The sequence below is a fragment of the Hermetia illucens genome, chromosome 1, assembly GCF_905115235.1.
Source record: "Hermetia illucens chromosome 1, iHerIll2.2.curated.20191125, whole genome shotgun sequence".
In the NCBI taxonomy this organism is placed as follows: domain Eukaryota; kingdom Metazoa; phylum Arthropoda; class Insecta; order Diptera; family Stratiomyidae; genus Hermetia; species Hermetia illucens.
In genome coordinates this window covers 164,755,684-164,778,732 of record NC_051849.1, presented here as the reverse complement: position 1 = coordinate 164,778,732, position 23,049 = coordinate 164,755,684, and the positions used below count along the sequence as shown (strand labels likewise).

Sequence of the window (23,049 nt, the reverse complement as noted above, 5' to 3'; positions counted from 1 at the left end):
TATTTGTGATAACGTCCTTCAGATGATTGTGAAGATCATTTGCTGATGCTTCATCTCCAGGATCTCTGTTGACTAAGGTTATTGCGACATCTATTTCCCTCTTATAGGTGTTGCGGAGGACTGTGTCGTGGATGGCTTCAGTGTTAACTCTCACCTGATTGTCAGAGGGGATTCTGGGTGGTGTTGTTATTCGAGCTCGGAGCACCATGTGATCCCAGTCTATATTAGCCCTCCTATATGTTTTGACATTCATTAAGGCTGAGAAGTGGTGGCGTTCGATCAACACCTGGTCAATTTGGTTGAAAGTGGTCTCGTCTGGAGAAGCCCACGTATGTCGACCGCTTTCCGCGCAAACCAGGTACTTCCAACAACCATTTCGTGTGACCCTGCTAATTGAATAATCCGCAGTCCGTTATCATTTGTTTTTTCGTGTAAGCTATGGGAGCCAACGTATCGCCTGAATACGGGCTCCGTCACTACTTTGTTGTTAAAATCCCCAAGTATGATTTTGATATCATATCTGGGGTAGAGTTCGAGGGTTCGTTCTACTGCCTCGTAGAAGGTATCCTTCTCCGACTTTGCAGTCTGCTCTGTAGGGGCGTGAACGTTAGTGAGACTTATATCATATTTCTAAATTTGCCTCGCAAGTGCAAAGTGCATTTCTTTTCGCTTATGTTTTCAAAGCCAGTAACAGCAGGTTTAATTTTTTGGCTGACTAAGAAACCTACTCCGAGCACATGGTTTACTGGATGGTCGCTATAATATATGGTGTAGTCACTCTTCTCCAGGAAACCGGTCCCTGCCTAACGCATCTCCTGTAACGCTGTTACATCAGCCCTATATTGGGATAGGGTATCGGCTAGCTGCTTGGCAGTTTCATTTCTGTACAGGGAGCGCACGCTCCATGAGAAAATGCGGAAATCGTTATTCCTTTGTCGTTGCCGGGTTTGCCGTTGTATTATCCGTACAGTCGGAGACTCATGTTGTGGCTTCATAACTTCGGTTTTCCGTGTAGGGTTGTCAGCCACACCCAACCCTAAACCTGGAGGACCAGTTGGTACAATTTGTCCCGTTTTTAGGCGCGGGATACTCGCCTTCATCCTTCTCCGTCTGCAGCTTTTCGTTAAGAAAGAGAGAGAAAGATAAGGTTTGATAGTGGAATTGTTGGTGTTGGTTCAGTAGGCGTTTCCCAGGTTTTATGGTCAATCTTGGGTACCAATCCACGGTTCGTACTTGGACCTATACTACCCTTTGACCATTTCTTGGACTCTGGTAAACTAGATAGTGGTGTTTCTTAAACAGTGTATGTAGTCTCTCAAGAAGATGAGTCAACTTAAGTTGCAAAGGAGAATACGAGACTAAATCAGTTTGTAGATATATGTGTTAAGTCGCCGCAGATTAATAGCTCTCAATTACTTGGTAATATTTTAATGTATATGGATAAAATGTCAGCATTTATTCAGTAAATTTCACATGCAAATCATTTCGGATCAGTGTGAGGTATAGTATGCAGAGCCATACACTGACCCGTATACATATATACAGGTACATGCCTATCAACAAATCGATAAAATTAAAAAATAAAATTGGGTAATTACCCGAGCCCTAAAGGCATATATTCCCAAATACCCTCCTGGAAAATAAATTAACACTTCAGGTTGCTACCTTTATGAACATCTACTGAAAGGGATGTAATTGGCAATTTGAAAAATTGAGTTCGTGAACTGTCAGAAATTTCAGGATATTTGGCATTTTTGAAGTTAATTTCACAGTTGGGGGTGTGTATTTGACTTTCATGTTTCTCTTTGAAAAGTTCATTTAGGAAAGTATTTATTGCTGTAACGATAATCTGTGCTATTAAAGAAGTTGTTAAATTTCCAGTCACTTTAAGAGATCATAAATTTTTTTGGAACTTTTTCATTCGCCGGATATTTGCAACTAATTTTAAAAATAATGGTTTATTCATAATCAGTCTATTCTTCCCATTGATTTTCCCTAAGCCATTTCCTATAATTTATTTCCCATGCTCTTAATATCCACTCAGTCATTCATGCGGAGGCTTAGAATCAAATTGAATTAAATTCGTGACCTTTGAGAAGGGACGACAAGGACATTTGAATGTAAACTGTCTGTCTAATTCTTGATAGCCCGGTTGTTCACAATATAGTATTTCAGCTTTTTCCTTCTCGAAATTTGTTAGGGGTTTCTTTTTTTGAGTGCCCTGAATTCTATATGAGTAGCGCCGAGGATTATAATACCAAATCTATTCAAACTGACAATGGGAAAATATTCTCTCTTTTTTCTGTTGTCTTGATAGGCAAATTGAGGGTTTACGGAAAAAAATTTGTGGATATTGTTCGGGTGTAGATTACTCCGTCAGATAAAATCCAAGTTGGGCATACTCGCTGATTAGTATAGGATGAAAGATACCTTATATAAGTACAGCAATGTTGTTTAATTCGAGAACGATATATATATGTTTATTTTCAATCGAGATTGTTGTCGGCAATTTTTCAAAGGCGGCCTTTATCAAACTTTTAGCGAAAATATCTACAAAGTTTTCCTTGTTTAGCACGTACTTCAGGCTTGACGTACTTTCGTTTTATGAAGTCATACCGAACATAAATATGTTTTGATCTCATGTGGAATGAGCCCCTGAAACAATTCCTTCAACTAAATGAACTCCTTCACTTCATTAACATGTTCTCTGATTCCGTTATTGATAATACCACCGTTGATTCTCATGATTCTCTCTCTCACCATTGTGATGTTAGTTGATACCGAACGCCTAGTTTCTGTCACCAGCGAAGTCCACGGTGCGTCATCAGTTTCTTATGATTGCCGTCTCAGACACGCAATTCCATACTCAATTGTGCCGTTGATATACTTCAGGATTTTCTTTACGAATGCAACATGTGGGTCCCTTGGCCCCTTCAGTTAGCCGATTGGATGTTTCATGTATAAATATCCGGACAATTCCCCCCAAAAGATGCCGTCTTCATGTCAAATTGGGCTGATCTAAATTTAAATACAGTGTTGAATGTTTTCTCGTGGTCGATTCCATTATCTTGTGTGAAACCCTATGCCATCAGCCTTGACCCTAGACCCCTTTGTTGTCCACTAGCTTCTAATTCCCAGGTGCCTTCATGGGTTTCCATATGCTATTCTTCATCAAGCAGTACTATTCTTTGCCCATCGCTGTTTTTCATTGACTTCCTTATTTTGATTCCAGCTCTTTCTATAGTTTTCCGGTTCATTGACAATCGATAACAATGTTCTGCATTTGTACATGTTTTCAGCATACAACACTTGTATAATACTTTGGTACTTTCACATCTGATGGATCGGTTTCTGTGAACACTGACTTTTCTTAATAATCTGAGATGATGTCTCAGTTTCTTTAATAATAATAATAATAATCGTTGGCGCAACAATCCATATTGGATCAGGGCCTTGAAGTGTGTTAGAGCGCTTCATTCAAGACCGTAACGGTACACTAGGAGGCAATGTGGTCAGCATTGCGCTCGCCCGAGATTATTACCCTGATTTGACTCAGGTACTCATTCACAGCTGAGTCGACTGGTATCCGACGTCAAATCACGATACAAATTCCACTGCCCCCAGTGAGATTTGAACCGCGACCTTCCGTATGACAGCCTAGTGCTCTAACCACTGAGCTATCCGAACACTTTAACTTTATTAAATGGGGGGAATATGGGCTGTGGAGGTCCTTTGGGCATTTCAGTCCCTCTCACGCCATTAACAAAATTGCGCGTATCCCGCACCAAAACCAGATATATAACAAGGGGAACATCGCGTCATTGCAATAATGATGCTGAACGACATTCTAGCCAATACGAATGCAGGCAGCAGTTTCTTTAACTTATCATTAGTCTCATTTCGTAATGCCCAAATTAATCAGTGAGTCGATAACCTTTGCATTCACTTAAAAGGTGCGTTAGGTCCAAACATACTTCCCTGTGGGGTCCTTCGATTCATTTCTAAAGATCCCATATGAATTTATGATTCGTTCTACTTCCACTGCCACTTGACGATAGTTTCACTACATTTAAACTACCGCCGCAGGACAGAAGATATCAATTGAGATCATCCCTGTTATCATGCAGACTGCTTCGTTGGGTATGGTTCGGTAAGCGCAAATGTTTGCGAGTCCAGTTGGATTTTTATTCGGTTTACTTCCTTGCACTTTCTTCTTCAGTGCATCTGCCTGCACCGGGGCTGCAACCAATAGTATCGAGTTGACTACCCTTGAAACAAGGAAGTGACGGCTCGGCATTGGACCACCTATATTTGGTAGTATTTTCACCATTAGGGTATTATATGCCTGGGTTGTCTTGTTTGCTCCTAGAACGGGGTCTTGTGGAATTCCGCATGCAGCTTCATATGATATCGATCCATTATCTGAATTACAGCGCAGAATTGTATCGATTAAAAAGTTGTCAATGATGTATACGAAGTACTTCGACTCGTGTAATTTAATTGGCATTTTTCTCTATCACGTGGAACTGTAGGCTTCGCATCAAGCGTTACTAGTACACAGCATTTATCCTCGTCTAGTGCGGGTTTAGCTATTCTGCCCATCAGATTACTGTATCGGTAGTATACCTTTTCTTTTTAAATCCGACCTGGTTTTCAGAAAGACCACCTTCGTTTTGGACAATTGGGGGTAATCTGTTGCAGATACATGATATAATAATAATAATAATCGTCGCCGCAACAATCCATATTGGATCAGGGCCTTGAAGTGTGTTGGAGCATTTCATTCAAGATCGTAACGCTACACTACAGTGACACTGTAGGAGACAATGTGGTCCGCATTGCGCTCGCCTGAGATTACTACCTTGATTTGACTCAGGTACCGATTCACAGCTGAGTTGGCTGGTATTCGACGTCGAATCACGATACAAATTCCACTGCCACCAGTGAGATTTGAACCGCGACCTCCCGTACGACAGCCTTGCGCTCTAACCACTCAGTTATCCGGACAGATACATGATATACGTTCGAATAATTTGCCCGGCATTATTAAGAAGGCGGACCTGTAGGACGAAGGTTCACCAAAGGTTTGTTAAGCTTTGAGAGTGAGAATTAGCCTCTCCTTCTTTCATTTTGTTTCCTTAAAACACGTGATAAATATTAGGTTGGGGACACTTAAACCTATCTTGTGTTGTACTTATCACATCAGGTCATACTATTCGGCGATTTGAAGACGACAATCTGGGCTACGGGTGTCTCTTTGACAGTTTTATGATCGTACGTTTCAGTCTGAAGTTATAGCGCGTCAAAGATGGAGTCCACCAAGCAAGAAATTCGTCTACTACGTGAGAGGTAAAAATGCAACGAAGGCAGCCAAAAAAATTTGTGAAGTTTATGGGTCTGTTACTGTAACGATTCGCACAGCACAGCGTTGGTTCGATCGATTTCGTTCTGGTGTAGTGCATGTCGAAGATACTCCCCGTTCTGGTAGGCCAATTGTCGTAGAAACCGATAAAATCGTCGAAATCATCCAAGTAGGCCGGCATGTGAGCATTTGCTCGATTGGCCTGAAACTGGGTAAGGACAATAAAACCGTTTGGAACCATTTGCAGAAGATTGAATTCCAAAAAAAGCTGGATGTTTGGGTGCCACACGAGTTGACGGAAAAAAATCTCTTGGACCGAATCAGCGCCTGCGATGCACTGCTGAAACGGAACGAATTCGAGCCATTTTTGAAGCGGATGGTGACTGGTGATGAAAAGTGGATCACGTACGAAAATCTCAAGCGAAAAAGATCGTGGTCGACGCGCGGCGAGCCGGCCCAAACCATCGCCAAGCCCGAATTGACGGCCAGGAAGGTTTTGCTCTTGAGCTGCTCAACTATGGCCAGACCCTCAATTCGGTCCTCTACTGTGAGCAACTTGACCGTTTGAAGCAGGCGATTGACCAAAAGCGGCCAGGATTGGTCAGTAGAAATGGTGTTATATTTCACCAGGACAACGCTAGGCCTTACATATCTGTGATGCCCCGTCGGAGCTCGGATGGGATGTCCTATCGCACCCACCGTATAGTCCGGACCTGGCACCAAGTGATTATCATCTCTTCCGGTCCATGCAAAACGCTCTTGGAGCTACTAAGTTGGCCTCAAAAGAGGCTTGCGAAAACTGGGTGTCTGAGTTTTTTGCAAATAAGGAGGTGGGGTTTATAAGAGAGGGATAATGGCGCACATTTGACTTAAATCGGATAATTCTAAGTATGTTAAATACAAATACGACATTACTTTTCCACAACCCAATATTTCAGCAAACATATGTGGCGCTATCTCGACTGCTGTCTTTGTTGGGAATGCTATCCAAATCGGGAGTTTTATTTTTTACTGTCTGCAGCTACTCAATTTTTTACTATTTGCAGCTAAGGAGGGGAACCTCCTTCTCCATTGGAACTTGTATGGAACCTAGAAGGGGTCTATTGCATAATGGAAGGGGTCTATTTGCATAATGGGGAAAGATAGCGGTGCTCACATTGTGTCGGAGAAGGTTCGTTACTATCTGGTATATTAGGCCAGGGCAAGTAGTCGGTGGGAAGTGTTTGCCTTTGATTTTAGACATTATTGTCTTGTAGGTGCACTAGGGCCGAAGTCAGCTTCCGTACACAGCCGCTTAAAATATTCGCTTTTACTTGCTATTATAGCCGCATGCAATTTTTCCACGTTTCTTTGTATTAAACGTGTTCTAACTCTTGTCCCGATCGTAGGAGTCTTACCGGATTTGTGTGCCTTTGCTGTCATTTTCGCCTTCGCGTTTGCTTTGGTGATAGATTGGCTATGTAACTTACCAGAATTGTAAATTAGGTAGTGAGGGAAGGGGTGGAATGTTCCTACAAACTCAAAGTTTAGCATAATGAAAAATATAGAGTGGCTATCTTATACGAGTCTTATAAATGAAATTTATCCATGGCGTATACCGCGTGAACCATAACTACACTCTACTATTCGCGGTTTGTGCCTATGAGCTTCAGTTCTCTGCACAATTTTCCGAAAAGTCTGCCTTCATCTGTTATTGCTCTGCGCTTTGTAGGTTGAGGGCGATGCACTAGTCGGCTCTCCTGCGCACCATAGCCGGTAATGTAATTGTTGGTCTTTCTCCCCATGTGACCAATCCAAGGGTATTTCTGCCTTCTCATCAAAAGATCCACAAATATCTGGCCCTTGTGTCGACGAAGTTTTTCATTTGATGTTTTCTTAGGTCAGAGTATCCTAGTGATGCAGCTGATGAAATCTATGAGATTTGAGTAGCAGTGGATGTAATTTTCCATGTGGCAACAAAGAAAGAAGTTTGGGGCGAATAACTTCAATTTTATGTTTGTGTGTAGGTAGCTGCAATTCCAGATTTTGGATAAAACATCGAAAACGGGTTTAGCCGAGTTAACGGAAAGGATGTTACCAAGTTCGTTGACGCCGACGGCAGAAATAACATTCCCTAGAAACTTTTCAACGCTCTAGTAGAATAACTACTATTAATGGTTTGGTTGTTGGTATTTGGTTTTGTTGGTATTTTCAGTTCGGCTTTACATGCCTCCTTCTTCAAATCTAGAGTAATTTGGCTCAGGGCAATGCCACTGACATAGTCCACCCCAAGGCAGGATGGAGAATAGCAGCGCTAACGACAAGAAAATTTATCTGTGGGAGAACGGAACCTTGGCGAACTTCTTCTTCCTCAAAACTCATATACTGCTACCATTAAGGCCGTTAGTATCTCCCGAATACCCCTCTGGCTATTTGAATTATAGTTGCACGCTCAATTCACACCATCGGAAGCGTTCTCGACGTCAGTGAAAAGTAGATGGAACGAGCACACTATTCCACAATATCGATTCATGAGGATCCAGAAAGGAAACTAGGCTGCCCCTTTTTTTACGCATCTAAGAATTATTTCAGATATTATCTTTGCGACAGCAGGGAACACGAAAACCTTATTGATCATTGCTTGTTCGACTTCCTGGGGATCATCTCAGATCTCAGGTTTACGAATAGTAAGAGTAACAATGTTACAGAAATTGCGAAGGCGTTTCCTTGGAAACCTGTCAAAGGTCGGCGGCTTGGTGCTCGTGCTCGTTGAGCTTGTTCAGCTGTTCATTGTTGAAGATGAGAAACCAATCTTTGACGTCCCTTACACTAGCAAGGAAGTGCTCTCGGCTTCCAGCAAGTTCTTTCGTGATACGCAATAATGTAGCGGAATAACTGATTTAATTTGCGCAACTTTTATTGTCCTAATCAGTGCAATGGTGGAATTAATTTGGTACGATGTACGGTATGGTGCACTTCTCGTACTTTATTATGGTATTGGGGGTGGAGCAGGTCGTGCTCATTGGGTTCTCGGTTCCCTATGTTCATCGATGTTTCTCTCCCGTAGTAAAGCCGATTTCGTGATAACCTTTTGAGATAGAGAGGCGATAGAGAAACTTTTGGTTGCGGCACTTTCCATTAAGGTGTTCGGAGTTTGTGCCCTTTGCGCAGCAAGAAAATTTCCCTACTGCTAAACAACAGTTTCATCACGGAAACGGCTCGTATTGAATATGGGGGGCCAACTATCACCCAATCACCCCTGGTATGAGAGCACACTATTAGCAAAAGTCCTGATACTTGATTCTACTGGTACTAGGCGCCTCCGAATACAAAAACACAGTGCCACAAGAGACAGAGGAGTAATCTCTAAAGTTCCATCATCTCACTTCGTTTAAGTCCAGAATGCTCCGTTAATATCCCCTTAATTTTTGCTAAAGGTGGAGGAAAGCTAGTATTCTATGCGCCCGTTATCGAGGAACGTGTGCAAATTCCAGAAACCATTTGAGAACCTAAGCTCTTGGCGATGAAGTCAACCGTGTGACTGGCATGATCTTCAAGAAAGACGATTCACCGAATTGAATTCTTTTGTTGTCGGGACGAAGATGCGCGCTTCGAAGAGGAAGCACCTACTACAATAGCATTTGATAAGGGTGTTTAGGTCCCCCCAATACCTAAACCTTTACCGCGTCGTGTACACGACGATGTGGTTATAAAAACCAACAATACGTATTTATCCGTTTGGACGTCAGCCGCAACAATCAAAAGGCCGACATTCAGAGTTAGATTCTATGCAAACCATTGAAGGGCTACGTGATAGTCCATGCTACCTTTTATTTACCGCTTATATGATAGGATCGTGGCTTTCCGTCAAGGAGAGTTTATCTACTAATTCATGTCGTTTGGTACATCGATTAAGGAACGTTGAGACGGTAATCCTATTCAGCATGTCAAAAATGATCGCAAACAAAACAAACCCTGGATCTGGCACTTTTTCACCCAACAAACTGCTTTTATGTCATATTGTTCTAGATACTAACATTTGGTTGAAAATTAACCTGAAACTGTGCCATTGCTCTTACTATTCTAGAGGTATCCAAAGTCTTACGGAGTGTAATATCAGTATTCCATCAAGAAATTGGTGTTTCGTGATAGGATCGTGTATCAGAGTTTGTGTGTCTTCACCCTGGTCAGTATGCCGTATAAATAACCGTTTCCTGGTGACACCAAAAAGAGATGCTACTTGTTAGCACCACATATTCCCATCGGAACATGCTGAAGTAATTTTCATGGTGAATTTTTAAAATGGCATTCAATACACTTACCGCATTCGTTTCAAGCATCTGCATACCGCCTTTTGAAATTACAGGGACCATGTCTGGACTGGAGGTCCGTGCATTTTTATTATATCGTTCGTTCGTTGAAGTGGTTGCTGCATTGTGATGTAAAGTCAAAAGTCGTCAGCTATACTCCAAGCTTTTGAACTATAAAAGTAAGCGACGATTTTCTGTCATTGTAAGTCGAAGATTCTTTTAGGAGTTGTTGCGCCCGGAATTCTTCCTGTACTCGGGCTTGTAGAGAGAAAATTCGGGTTCGGGGTGAAAATTATGCTCAAAACCGGGTCCAGGGTTACACAGATCTGCGGACCCTTTATCATCCCTTTTTTCATCGAAAATTTCTATTCTGAGCCCTGATAATACTCCGGGCCCGGGGGAAATCTCCCTGCCCTCCTTTCAACCCGGTTCTCGTTAGGTCTGAATATGCTGCGAAGTGATACTAAAATCCGACGAAATTACTATAAACAAGAACTGCTACAAACGTGAACTAACCCTACCAATTAGTAATTAGCGAATCTTAGAAGGATTATAGGTTCCACCCGTCCTCCTCAAATGTAGCATTTTTTGGAGTTGAGGGAGCCCCGAGTACGCCATCCATTTGGTGATGGCTCGGAGTATTTAGACGGAAATTTTCTCACTGTTGTTATGGACACCTCTCTTTTGAGCTAGCGCAAAATTTCGTCCTGTTCAGTGGGAACTAATCTCTCAGATAGGGAGTGTTCAACTCGCACAATTCCTTTCACCAACGAAAGGGAAGTTGTTTTTTTGAGGAAACCTCTATTATCCGTATCACTCGCCGGTATAGCTCAATCTCTCGCGGAACTGTTTGCCAGTGCATCGCAGTATTTCGTTGACATTGTTGCCTAGAGAGAGCTCCACCGTGTCTAGAAGGAACAAGCAGACAGTTCCAAAAGCAGATGCCAAACACAAGTCTTTGCACTTGTGCAAGCCGCTTATAGTACATTTGGATAAGGCTATTAGCTCTTATCTCTGCGCTGTAGCGCAGGCAGCACTTCATCACATTCGTAAGTAGGGTCTTCAGCATTCGTTATTAGCCAACTTAAGCTCTTAATTTTTGGTGCAACCATGCACGCTGTTGTTTTGATTTGCCCGAGAAAAGTTGCTTGGGTCAATCGTCAATTCAATGTACTTAACTGTTTGAATTAATTCTATAACCGTATTCCGGACCGACCGATAGCATCCAACGTGGAACTCCCTGCTATGTTCTTGAACTGCCTTGGGGATAAATCACCGGTTGCACATATCGCTTCCAAGGTCTAGTCCTGATGAGCTTTTTGAGCATCTTCCTGATTGTGCCAAATATACAAAGTAGTCGCTATGGAGACGCGGCTCAGGGACCTCCTTGCCTTTACTGATCAGCCCAAACTTTATCACCTCCCAGCGATGAGGGAAAATACCCTCCTTCGGGAAAGCACAGAATACGAATACGTCGCTCAGTAGATCTAACCGGAAGATTCAGCAGGCTTTCCCCTTTCCATTGAGAGCGCTGCCTTTTTCAGTTTTCTCATAGTGAAAAGTGAGTAATCCTCGATGTCTTTCAGGTTTTTGACGCCAACCTGAATGTGTTGGGTAGAGAATAAAACCTGGATGCGCAATTAAACGAATTGGATCTCCGCAGATCCCTAATTTTTCGCTTTATCAGCTGACACCTAAGTTCTCGCTGATCCCCTGCCAGCATCGAGCTACTCCGTCCACAGCTTGGCGATTTCCACGTCCACCAATTCCTGGAAGATTTCGCACCGTTGGATACCCTTTGGGGTATAGAGGCTCCTATGTTATCATTGTCAAGTGTATAATTAAGCGTCTTAATTCCCGAAGTATCATCCAGCGCCACACAACCTGCCCTAACAGTTCAGACAAATCTGCCAAATTTTCACTTTCTCGGCGTTGTACATGCAGATGCCCTCCGCCGGTTCATTGCACAGGACAGGCGGTATAGTCTTCCACCTTCCGTTTTTATTCGCATGACTTTAGGCAGTCGGTGCATCGGACTATTTCTTATTGTTTTTTCGCCTTTTTACTTTCTGCTCTATAGGCAATCTTGTGTTTTCCCTAGTTCGCTCTGCAGCCGACTATCTGATATCTGTTGCTCTCTGCGGAGATTAACACTGCTTGTGCGCGTCTCTGACCTTCAATATGGTATAGTGCGTCTACTATAATAAATCGTTCAAATTTCTGATGATATGCCTAGCGTTCGCTAGATTCACGAAAAGCCCCCTATCCTCGTTAACATGCCATTTAGAGCGACGTAAAGGTAAAGGCCGCATAGGTGATTCTCTATCGGAAAAGGTATGGAACGAACCACCTCTTTTGCCTTTTCGACTATCTACGTCAATAATATGTCTAGGAAGTTTATGAAGGAAAGTCAAATTGAATTCCTCCTTTAAAAAAAGGCGTATCTGTTCAGAGTTTTAATTATCCTTGCTTTTGTGTAGCTCTTTCCAAAGAGATTTACGTGAATTTAGAATAGAAAGTTTTCTGCCTAATGCTGACCTAATTTCCCTTCGCATTCAATCTTAGAGCTCCATCAAAATGTTGATAGCCCAATCAGAATTTTATCTCTTTTACCTCAATTCGTACATTTCCTTTTAATGCGCTCCTTCTGTTCATTTTTATGAAGCAAAATAAAGACATTTTGTCCATGAGATATGAAATATTGTTCCTTTTTAAACAATTCAGGAATCCATTAATTGCCACGAGTTTTAATAATCTTTTATGAAAGGATTGGTTCAACGCAATACAATTCTTTGTGAATCTGAAAAGCTTATTCCCTTGGCTATTATAACACAATAGAAGTTCTAAAACCAAATCTAAAATGTAAAAGTCGTGCTTTTTGAATTTGTTTTCGAACAAATAAGGGATGAAGAAGTAGGTCATCGGAAGGATTTTAGGCTGACTCCTCCTTTGCCTACCAATGCTCAAGACTGCGAGTGTATATAAGTTAGGACGACAATCATAACGCCAAATTTTACAACAGTGAATATTGAAATTAAATTTGTTCCAACTCTACAATCTGCTATTTAAGAAGTCGTCGGTAAGCCACGCCCGGCCCCTCCACCCCAGATATGTCCCAGTTCTTAACAATGTATAATTTTAAGGCAGGAGTTGAATGGAATTAAAATCCTCTTTCCACTCCACTTCATAGCAATCTTATTTACAAATATTCCCTTCCGTGTACGTGTGAATGAGGACGATTTAAGCTCACTTTAGTGGATTTTATTCGCGCATTAAAAGGATAACAATCGAAATAAGTACTATTCTCAAACAATCTGAATAATTCATTATTTGTGCCAAGTAAATACGTTAAAAAGATGAAGGGACGGCTATTCCCTGCACAGGTTTCCATTAAATTATATTTTATTGCATGCGTTAATGGAATCACTCCTTGCAGCCCATCTTGGAAGTCACAGAGTTGGCGTTGGATTGGCGCGAAATGGCCTCCTCGTAAAAGCATTCTAGTCTGGATAGGTGCTTTCAGGGATCATATTCTTAAGACGTTTCGGGCAGTGCAGTGTTAACTTGTGCTTGGCGGGCGAACATTTCGTTTTTGTTAAGCGTTTGTGTAAAATAAAACACTAATAAATTGGATCCAGTGTCTGTTCGATTGTGGATCCATCTGTCTGCCTGTCGTACCCAGTTTATATGGACGAAAATGGATTTTCACTTAATTTGGTGAGAGTGTGGGAGAAACGAAATATTGCGCGTTATATGTGCATATATGTTAATGGTATGATTTGGCTCTCATATTTATGGAACCAGATGCGAATATTTTGCTGGTCATGTGATATATGAATTGAAAATTCGTAGTACCTTCTCCCTTCTGCTGTTAACATAGTATGCTGGTCCCAAGCTCAGGTAAAGGAGGAGGGTTTGAGGCAACGTACTCTGTACTATCCTCAGTAAAACAGAAATAAAATGCTGAGATCAGGGAAAGAGGTAAATAGAGTATACTTGGAGTTATTCTGCTATGCATCTTCTTGACGCATGGATGGCGTCAGGACGTAAGTAAGTTAGTCCGAACACAACGAACAAAATAAATACGTGTCTGCACGCTAAATGTTGGTACCCTAACTGGAAAGACCGAGGAACTTGCAAGAGCCCTTCGGAAAAGAATGCGGTAAAAATCGCTACAAACTTCTCTATTTTGGTAACCCACACGCTCAATATGGTGTTGGCATTGCCATCTCAGAGGGGTTCCGTGATGCCATTAAAGAAGTCGAATGTTTTGATGATCGGCTGATGAAGCTCACCATTATATTAGTTGATCGCACTATTCACTTCTTCACCGCGTATGCACCACAGACAGGCCGACCTGATGCCGAGAAAGATGCCTTCTGGCAATTTCTCGATGAAAAGATTTGTCACGTGCCTGCTGACGATTATATAATCATTGCCGGCGGCCTTAATGGTCATGTGGGTGAAAAGGCAGACGGTAACAGGTGCCATGGGGGAAAGGGGTTCGGAGCGCGCAATGCATAATCGATTTTGCGAAGACCCATCACCTTGTACTTATGAATACATGGTTCATCAAACGATTGTTTCATCTTCCTATATTTTATAGTGGGAACAGTAAAACGTAAATCGACTATATTCTCATAAGACGCCAACATTTTACCACTGTCACTGATTGCAAAGTCGTTCCCTATGAGACCATCGCATCTCAACATCGGCCGTTGATTGCCGTCCTGCGAATTAAGCCACCGATAAAACAGCGTGAGGAACGCACTGACGAATGTGGAAGAATCATGGAACCAAATGAAAGACACGATCCACAAAGCGGCCTCTGCAATCCTCGGGGTTACCAAGCCGGGTAAGCAGTACATCAACCGAGATACTTGGCTTTGGAATGATGATGTTGAAATGAAGGTCCGTGAAAAGAAATGCCTCTATCACAAATTTCTCAACGATAAAACGTCTGCTAATTGGCAAATTTATAAGAATGCCAACCGGGAAGCAAAGAAAGCGGTCACTGTCACCCGAGCGAACCATTTTAAAAATCTTTACGATAAACTGGACACTCGGGACGGCCAGAGATGTCTGTATCGACTTGCTAAAAGCGGTAATGAACGCACACAGGATATCGAACACTCCTGTTGCGTTAATGATACGAACGGTACTTTGCTTACCAACCGTCCAGCCGCAACGGATAGATGGCGAGAATACTTCGAGCAGATTTCAACTGAAGAATTTGCTCATCCTCCACTTCCACAATCATTGCCGACATTTGAACCAGCACCAGTCAGCGCAACTGAAGTCGAGGAGGCAATAAAAAGAAAGAAATCGGGGAAAGCAACAGGACCTGACGACATCGCATCTGAGCTCTGGAAAGCGAAGAGCTGGGACCCAACACTGTGGCTCAGTGAATTCTTTAACCGGGTTATTTAGGAAGCAAGAACACCACCTGACTAGCAAGAAAGTACCACTGTTCCAATATGGAAAAACCAAGGTAGTCCAGCAGAATGTTCAAATTACCGTCCGATCCGATTACTTTCCCATACTATGAGGATTTTTGAACGCATTCTTGACAACCGTCTTCGCGAAATCGTTGAAATAACCGTGAATCAAGCCGGATTTGTCAAGAACTGCGAAACTACTGACGCAATACACGCTGCGCGGTTACTCATGGAGGAACACCGTGAGAAGCATCGCCCTCTTTACATTGCCTTTCTGGATCTAGAGAAAGCGTTTGACCGTGTACCACACGAACTCATCTGGTATGCTTTACGACAACACTTCGTGCCAGAAGAACTCGTGCGCTGGGTTTAATTGCTCTACCACGATCCGAAAAGTAGAGTTCGAAGTATGGCGGGTGTATCAAAACCGCTTCGTGTCTTTGTTGGTGTTCATCAAGGAATCGTCCTCCAACCACTCCTCTTTGTTCTTGTTATGGACACCGTCACACGGGATATCCAACGTCCAGCGCCCTACACACTGCTTTATGCAGATGATGTTTTCCTAGCATCTGATAGCAAAAATGATCTCGAGCAACTTGTTCAAAAATGGAATGATGGCCTCATGCAACACGATCTCAGATTGAATTTAAACAAAACTGAATTTTTGACAACCGATCCCCATGAAACAGGCACAATCACTGTCAGTGGCAGTGATTTGCCCAGAACTGAGCGATTTAAATATCTTGGGTCAACGCTGTCCGCCAATGGAGATCTGCGTTATGAAATTGCTTGACGCATTAACGCAACCTGGATGAAGTGGCGTTCCACAACTGGTGTTCTTTGTGATCGACATATCAATGAACGTCTCAAATCTAAAATTTACCGCAATCTCTTCTGTCCAGTTGCTCTCTGTGGTTCTGAGTGTTGGCCGACTATAAAAGACAATGAAGGGCGTCTTGCGGTAATGGAGACGAAGAGCTACGTTGGACTAATGGCGTCACACGTTTTGATCACATCTGGAAATGAGGATATCCGCGATCGTTATGGGGTTGCACTGATCGTGGAAAAGTTGTGAGAGAGGCTTCTTTGATGGTTTGGTCACGCAATTCGTGCCAACGAGAATTCATTTGCCAAGATTGGTTTGAACGTCGAAGTCGATAGTAAACGACCAAAGGGCAGACCTAAACAACGGTGGCTTGATACGCTAGATGGGGATTTGAAAGCTCCGAGTTTGCACCCAGATCAGGCATTCGATAGAGCCAAATGCCGAAGCCGATCACGACGGGCCGACCGCGCTTGTGAACGGGACAATGGTTGCTAGTCTTATGGTTCACAAATAATTTGGCTTGGTCTAGATTATCTCTTTATTATCAGCTGCTATTATGAGATAACAACGACGGTTTAGGTACAACATCTTAGCGCCTCGGGTTGCACCAGAGATTCATTAAGCGTTTCCGAAAATAGGCGCACGTAGCTGTACAGTGAGTTGCAGACGGGTTCCGCTTTATTATTGGCAATGGCACTATCCCGGCTGTCATCAGGGAGCGTGTTTGACTAGTGACCAAGAGTCAATTGATAGAGACGGTAGCATCAACACACCACGCCGCACTGCGAGCAACAGTTTCAGTACTCGCCAAAGTACTCTCCTTTACCGTCCTGCTGAAGTCTCCGTTCAGGACGAAACGAGTGAGTATAGAATCTTCTAAAATGAATCCTTGGCATAGACCTGAGCTGAGTTCCTATGTCACTCGCGAGTCTTGCGATGTGTATGCAAGGCGTTCCGTTTGAGGTTTTGCGCTGAATTGCGAGCATTATGTCAGTTTTTAAGGATAAATGCTCACAAGCCAAAGAGAACGACTTTGATCGCCGTCGTACGTGCACGCGAGGTTTGCTAGTGATATCGAAACGCGCCTCAAATATTCGCAGGCTCTAAGCATCACGAGAATCTCAAATCAAGGATAAGATTGTGTCTCAATTGTGTATTGATTTGTCGTTACTGCAACTGCAATCACTTATATATTGTGGTGAAGAAGATTGGCTTTTGCGTTGTTGGTTTCAGGGACTGAAGAGATCCACTATTGAACATTCGTTTGGAACGTCGACGTGACTTATTAAGGCAGAACATTGCTAGGCTCAAATCAGCACTGGCAATGCCAGGTGAAGAAAAATGTGCAGAGGGTTTACCAGAAGTATGCCATCCCCAGTGAGACACATGTAGTTGAAATTCTAAACCTGAAACTTTCTGTCTATGCAGTCATTTGCTGCAGAATTGCGAAAGTCATTCCAAACTAACGGAGTATTTTTTAAGTTACTTGACGAATCTCAATAGAGCATCCAGACAGTGCAATTTTCGGTAATGAAAGCAAAAAAATATTGAAATGGATTTTGGAGGTTACTCGCCCAGCATGCTAAGTGGATATCCTCTGATGGTCAAAGAAATCTCTTTAGTTAGTTTATACATAGATCTCGCCAACGTCCCGGATAACAGGATGTCCTACGTCTGTATTGCCTTGACTCTAACTAATAAGGTTTTTGGCGGCATTCATGGAACGGTGTAACCATCTTGTCAGTGCATTCATCTGAGGGTACCAACGCCTCACAGCCAATTTGTATACGGAGAGGCATTTTCCAAGGGGACTAATTGAGTCCTTTTTGGTTCTGTATAACACTGAACCCCCATTTCTTCGTTACTGAATAATGCTAGTTGATACATTTGATGCACTTAGATGATAGCAAGTTGTATACCGGTACTAATGACCATCTTAGGAGTTTGTTGTGAATGGTACTGAGGTTCAGTCGTAATATTTGGAAGGAATTTGGTCTAAACAAATGTCGGATCTAAGCCATCCGCAAAGACCATCACGAGCCGGACATAGCATTCTACAGACATCGGAGGCAGAGACGTGCTTGACGTTGCAGCACAACGTCACCGCCAGATCGACACGTTACGCTAACTTTTATAGTAAAGAGCAGGCGAGTTTCTTGCATGCGGCTGTTTGTGAGGCAGATTGTGAGTCGACTTTACTTAACATGAAGGATCGATCTTCTAATCCTCTGAGTGGGGTGAAGTCAGATCAGGGGCGGATCGGTGCATGGAAATCGAAGGTAATGCACTGCAAATACGTGAATTCCCTTTGGTAACCATTCGTTGAACAGATGATTGTGTGCTGTGGAGCTATTTGCTAAAACGGAGGAATTTATGTATGCCATTTAGGATGGCATGGCCGCCACTTAAACTTATGAAAAGCTTATAATGAAAGAGCGGGTGGAGAACGGCGTTAGAGACGTTAGACCATTTTATTTCTGGTTGCACTAACAGGTAAAATGCTGCATGTAGGGTGATTCACCAACACCTTGCACACAAGCATGGGCTGATCATGTAAACGTGTCCAGTTTATTGATATGAGCTGGAGGTGGTACTATATAGTTCTACTTACAACATGTATTAGGACCGGTAAGTTCGCTAGAACTATGAGCTATCTGGCACCTGGGCTGGCTGGTTGGGGAAATCAAAAAAATTATGCGTTTCTAGAAAGTGGCTATAGTTCCTATAATATTGTCAGCTAAATATATTGTACCTACATTTTGTACGTCTTCGCCAACTATGCCTAATCGTTACGTTTGAAGCTTTGCTGAAATGGTCTTCCAGAACTTCTCCAGAAACTTGCGCTTCTTCTCCATTAATCTGTGCAGGGCGACCCACTTATCGGTCATTTTGAGATAGTGAATGATTTGGAGGAGCAGCCCGTATCTGAATTTTACTGTGACTGGCCATCGTATCTACGAGTAGTGCACACATGGTTCAGAACTGTGCGGAAAGACTACTTCCTCGTTAGTTACTCGTTATAGTTAATGAGGAGACTACCGTTAACTTCTCTGATTGGTTTATCGAAGGTAAGGTCTTTCGTGATACATCATTTGCATGAGCTTTGCTGAGTAGCGTAATAAAAATCGTTTCGTTGCATCGCGGCAAATACTACGCTGGATTTTCCGAGATTTTCATCTCAAATAATAGCAGGGTTTGATTGAGCCTTCAAAACCTTCCGTTTATCGATCCGATTCCATGATTCTGTAGTGAGCTAGGTCATGTGATGCCCCTTCCGGACATGAACAACGACCTGAGTAGCTTTCGAGAGAAAAGCATCTTTAGTGTCCCAATGCTTACCAATGTTCTAAGGCGAATTCTTTAAGACGTCTGCCTACGGAGATAGTTCTTTGTGGTTGATTGACACCTGGATTATATAAATGGTCGTTATTGGGCGTGGAGGATCGCAGCTCTGCAACCATGCCAGAAACAGCGGGCATAAAGCAAACGACCGAGAGATGGTGATCCGTTTTGAGACTGATGTCAACGACCCTCTTGTTACGCACATTAAGAGGAAGCTCATAATCTACTGCTGATAGCAATGTGGTCTATCTGATTGCTCATACGATTCTGTGTAAAATCTGACCAAAAATGTAAGGCTGCTGTAAAATTGCAGCACTGCTGGAACATTTCTATATGAGCGCGGTATGCTACCTTGCTAGCTGGATGAATCGTATGAGACCCATTGTGACAGATTATCCAATAATCATTTGACCTTATGATACCAACCTTTAATAATGTTAATTGTAGCCAATCTAATTACCGTTATACAAGCAAAATATAACTTGTGTTTTTTTTTGAGAATTGTGGGGTCCTAAGTCCGCACCAACTTAATGCTGGACCGGGCCAAATGGGGAACAACTTACTCCCTCTGTTTTTGGTCCACGGACCCCTCGTTTAGCGCCTGCACCCAAACTTTACAAAAAATGTGACGGCTTTACGGTTTCTTACAGGTGAGGCAGCGTCTGACGATTTGCCTCTGCCTTGGTAAAAAACCGTAAAGCCGTCATCGCCTGACATTTTTTTAATTGTGCTGTTTTGGTCTGGGAGCCGAAATAGAAAAGAGAACGAATTTTATGTTAGATTTTAGATATAGAGGAGAGAAAAAACCCATCATTGCGATTTTTTGAGAGTAAACACGTCATCTGTCCGAACTGGGGTACTGGCATACAAGTTGACAACGCTGACTGTCTTGCATGATTAAATTTCACTACCTTACCCAGACTCTGCTTCTGGAACAGCAAAATATCCTATCTCGGTGGCGTCATCGGGATTTCAACATGTGTGCCTCGACTTCCAAGTTGTGGTTCCAACTTTCTTTAGATTAAGATTTAATGCCAACAGGATTAAATACGTCAATTTAGATTTAGATTTCCCGTATCATCAGCAGGTTGGGAGTGAAACTCAACCAAGAAGTGCATATTGGTGCACTATTATATGCAATCGCGAAAGGGCTCTTGGTATCTACTACCCCTAAACTTCGTTTCAGGAGGATCTTGAAAGTCTGAAACGACTAAAGTAGGAATTTAAATGGAAATCTCCATCATTCTCAGATCAAAATAAGGGAAAATTATCATAGATTGCAACCTTCATTAAGTTAAGTTTTCACAATAGAATATTTCAGCTGGCAATTTAGGAATATCAATCTGTTGGACGAATTGAACGACCCTTTTACCATCGTTAGTTTTGTGATCATGTAAATGGTGGCTACATCCTATAAACAGAGAGTTAGAATAAAACTATGCATCGGACCACCGTGGCCAATCAATGAGGACTAATATAGAAAGATGAAGATGAAAATAATAACGCAGTACCTGCTTGTCAAACAGTGGCGGGGGTATCGAACAGGAGGAGCATACCAAGTATGAAATCGATTCCAACGTTCTACATTTTTGCTGAAATTGTAGCAACATCTATCAGTAGCAACCGCTAATTGGTAAGGCCTATGGAGCAAATGGATAAGTGACAACACCTCTAACCTCCGCAAATTATTTGGCATATTTATAAAAGTTTTCGTCTCCATGTTTGGTATATAATATAATTACATTCTTACAAGTTCGACAATCTGGCACAGTAATTTCAGTTTATATCTGTTTGCTGAGATTGACTAATTCTTTACCAAATCTCCTTTGGTCCTAAAAAGGTTGGGATTTACTGCTCTGTGTAATAACTTTTCGCGGTCCTAATAAACATTTTAAGCACTAACTCACAAGAAATAAAATGTAAACAGATTACTCGTATCTTCCGTCAACCTTATTTATACTAACCCCCTCGAGATTTCATTTGCACGCAAAAAGATTTCAAGCAAATTTATTATTGGCATGAAATGGCGGCGAATCCTCAAGATGATTCCTGGCGGAATTATATGCAGGATATGAGGGTGTATCTCTATAAGAGCTGTGCTCACATATTTGTATGTATATTTCCGTACTTATATCAAAGTGATTATTATTGGAGAAGAAGAAGTTTCTCTTGGGGAATATGTGGACCCACAAAAGTGAATGCGTCCTCTGTGGAGGATTATCGCAGTGGAGGGAAAATGAGCTGTTTTTGATGGTAGACTTGGAAGTTGTTTTATTTGGTATCGAAAAAGTCTGTGCTTCAATATAAAAGCTTTCAATCAGTATCAAAGATAATATAATGTGGATATGCCAATTCCCTAGTGAATATCATCCAAATTTATCTTTTTCTGTTTTGACAACAGTTTGATGTTGAGATGACATTGACAAGCGACAGACAAATTTGAATGTAAACCAGAGATCCTAATTTACTCGAGAATACCTGGGAATGCTTAAAATAATTGCCATTTACTTAGAAAAGTGACCTCCTTTTACCAAGTCATTAAAATTGGAATTAAGGTAGCTTTTTCGAATAATTTGCTCAATTACAACTGGAAAATATTAAAAATTTTTAATTAATTTTAGAAAAATCATTTCAGGATCTGTTCTACTAGGATTTTTTGAAGGAGTCCTTTAAGAAAGTGATATTTTTTTAACAAATAATAATGTCATAGGTTCACACGTTAAACGTTTCGGTTGGCAGAGCAAGTTACATCGTTGGCAACAAAAGTTCTATGGTGGATATGGGCCGCACAGTCAAAGGCCATCTGAAAGTCTTTAAATGGGGCAGGACTCAACGATAGTTGCGAATTTCATGATGGATAATGATACATGTGGTCGGTGCTGATTACAAAGCAGTCAGTGCATTGTATAATAAATGAATTTAAAGGTCGAAAGGAGAAAAAAATAGAATAAGTGGGCGGCAGGTTTAGGTTACAAATAAATCCATATGGAGACTTAAGGCAAGCTGAAAATGTTTCTTTGACGATAAAAGCTCTCGGTGCAAGAGTATCTTCTCGCGAAACCAACGTGATAGTTAAATATTAGGTCTCTACCTTGTGTCTATACTTGGAGTGGCATAACTTGTTATTGTTAATTTCGCTCATACCAGGGGTAGAGCTGTCTTGTGGACTGTCCTCTGGGGGCAATATATCAGTTGTTAGACGCAGAATTTCATTACAACTCTTCCGTTTATTTCATCTGGGCTGAGTGAAAAAATACATAACATAGTAGAATCCATAACGATGGATCACTTGGCATACCCCATTAAATATTGATTCAAAGTACTATTGACTGTTGGTTTAAGATGGAAAAAATATGAAGGGAGGAACGAAGGGATTCTGAGTTAATGTTATCGTATCTCCTCTCAGTGTGTAAAACAAAGTAGGGAAAGGGAGGAGAAAACCTCAAGCCACATTATACACCATTCTTAGCTGAGGAAATTGAGCTGATGTATGTCCTGATGAAAATGTTGGCATTTGGCTACAAAGTCGGTGAAAACAAGTGATTGTTGAGAATGTGAGGGTGGTCCAAGCGTCCAGTTAGTCAATCGAGGACATTCTTTTCAGGAATTTCGAAGCAACAAGATATGAGTTAAAAATAGCGTAGGATAAAAGTAGAGATAGCTTCTAGCAAAAGCTTTATTGCGTTTTTAAGAGTTTGGTTACGCGCGCAGGGAGAAACCAGGAAAGGTTCTCGAAGGAATAGTGGACGCCATTGAGGCTGAAAGGGCAGGGCCGAGCGGGAAAGTGGACCT

General features: G+C 42.0%; 1 protein-coding gene across 1 annotated transcript in view; it reads right to left on the bottom strand.

Moving 5' to 3' along the window:
• The window catches only part of LOC119646777, a 322,623-nt gene that overhangs the window by 37,100 nt on the left and 262,474 nt on the right, over positions 1-23,049 (bottom strand). The gene's annotated exons all lie outside the window — the stretch shown is intronic.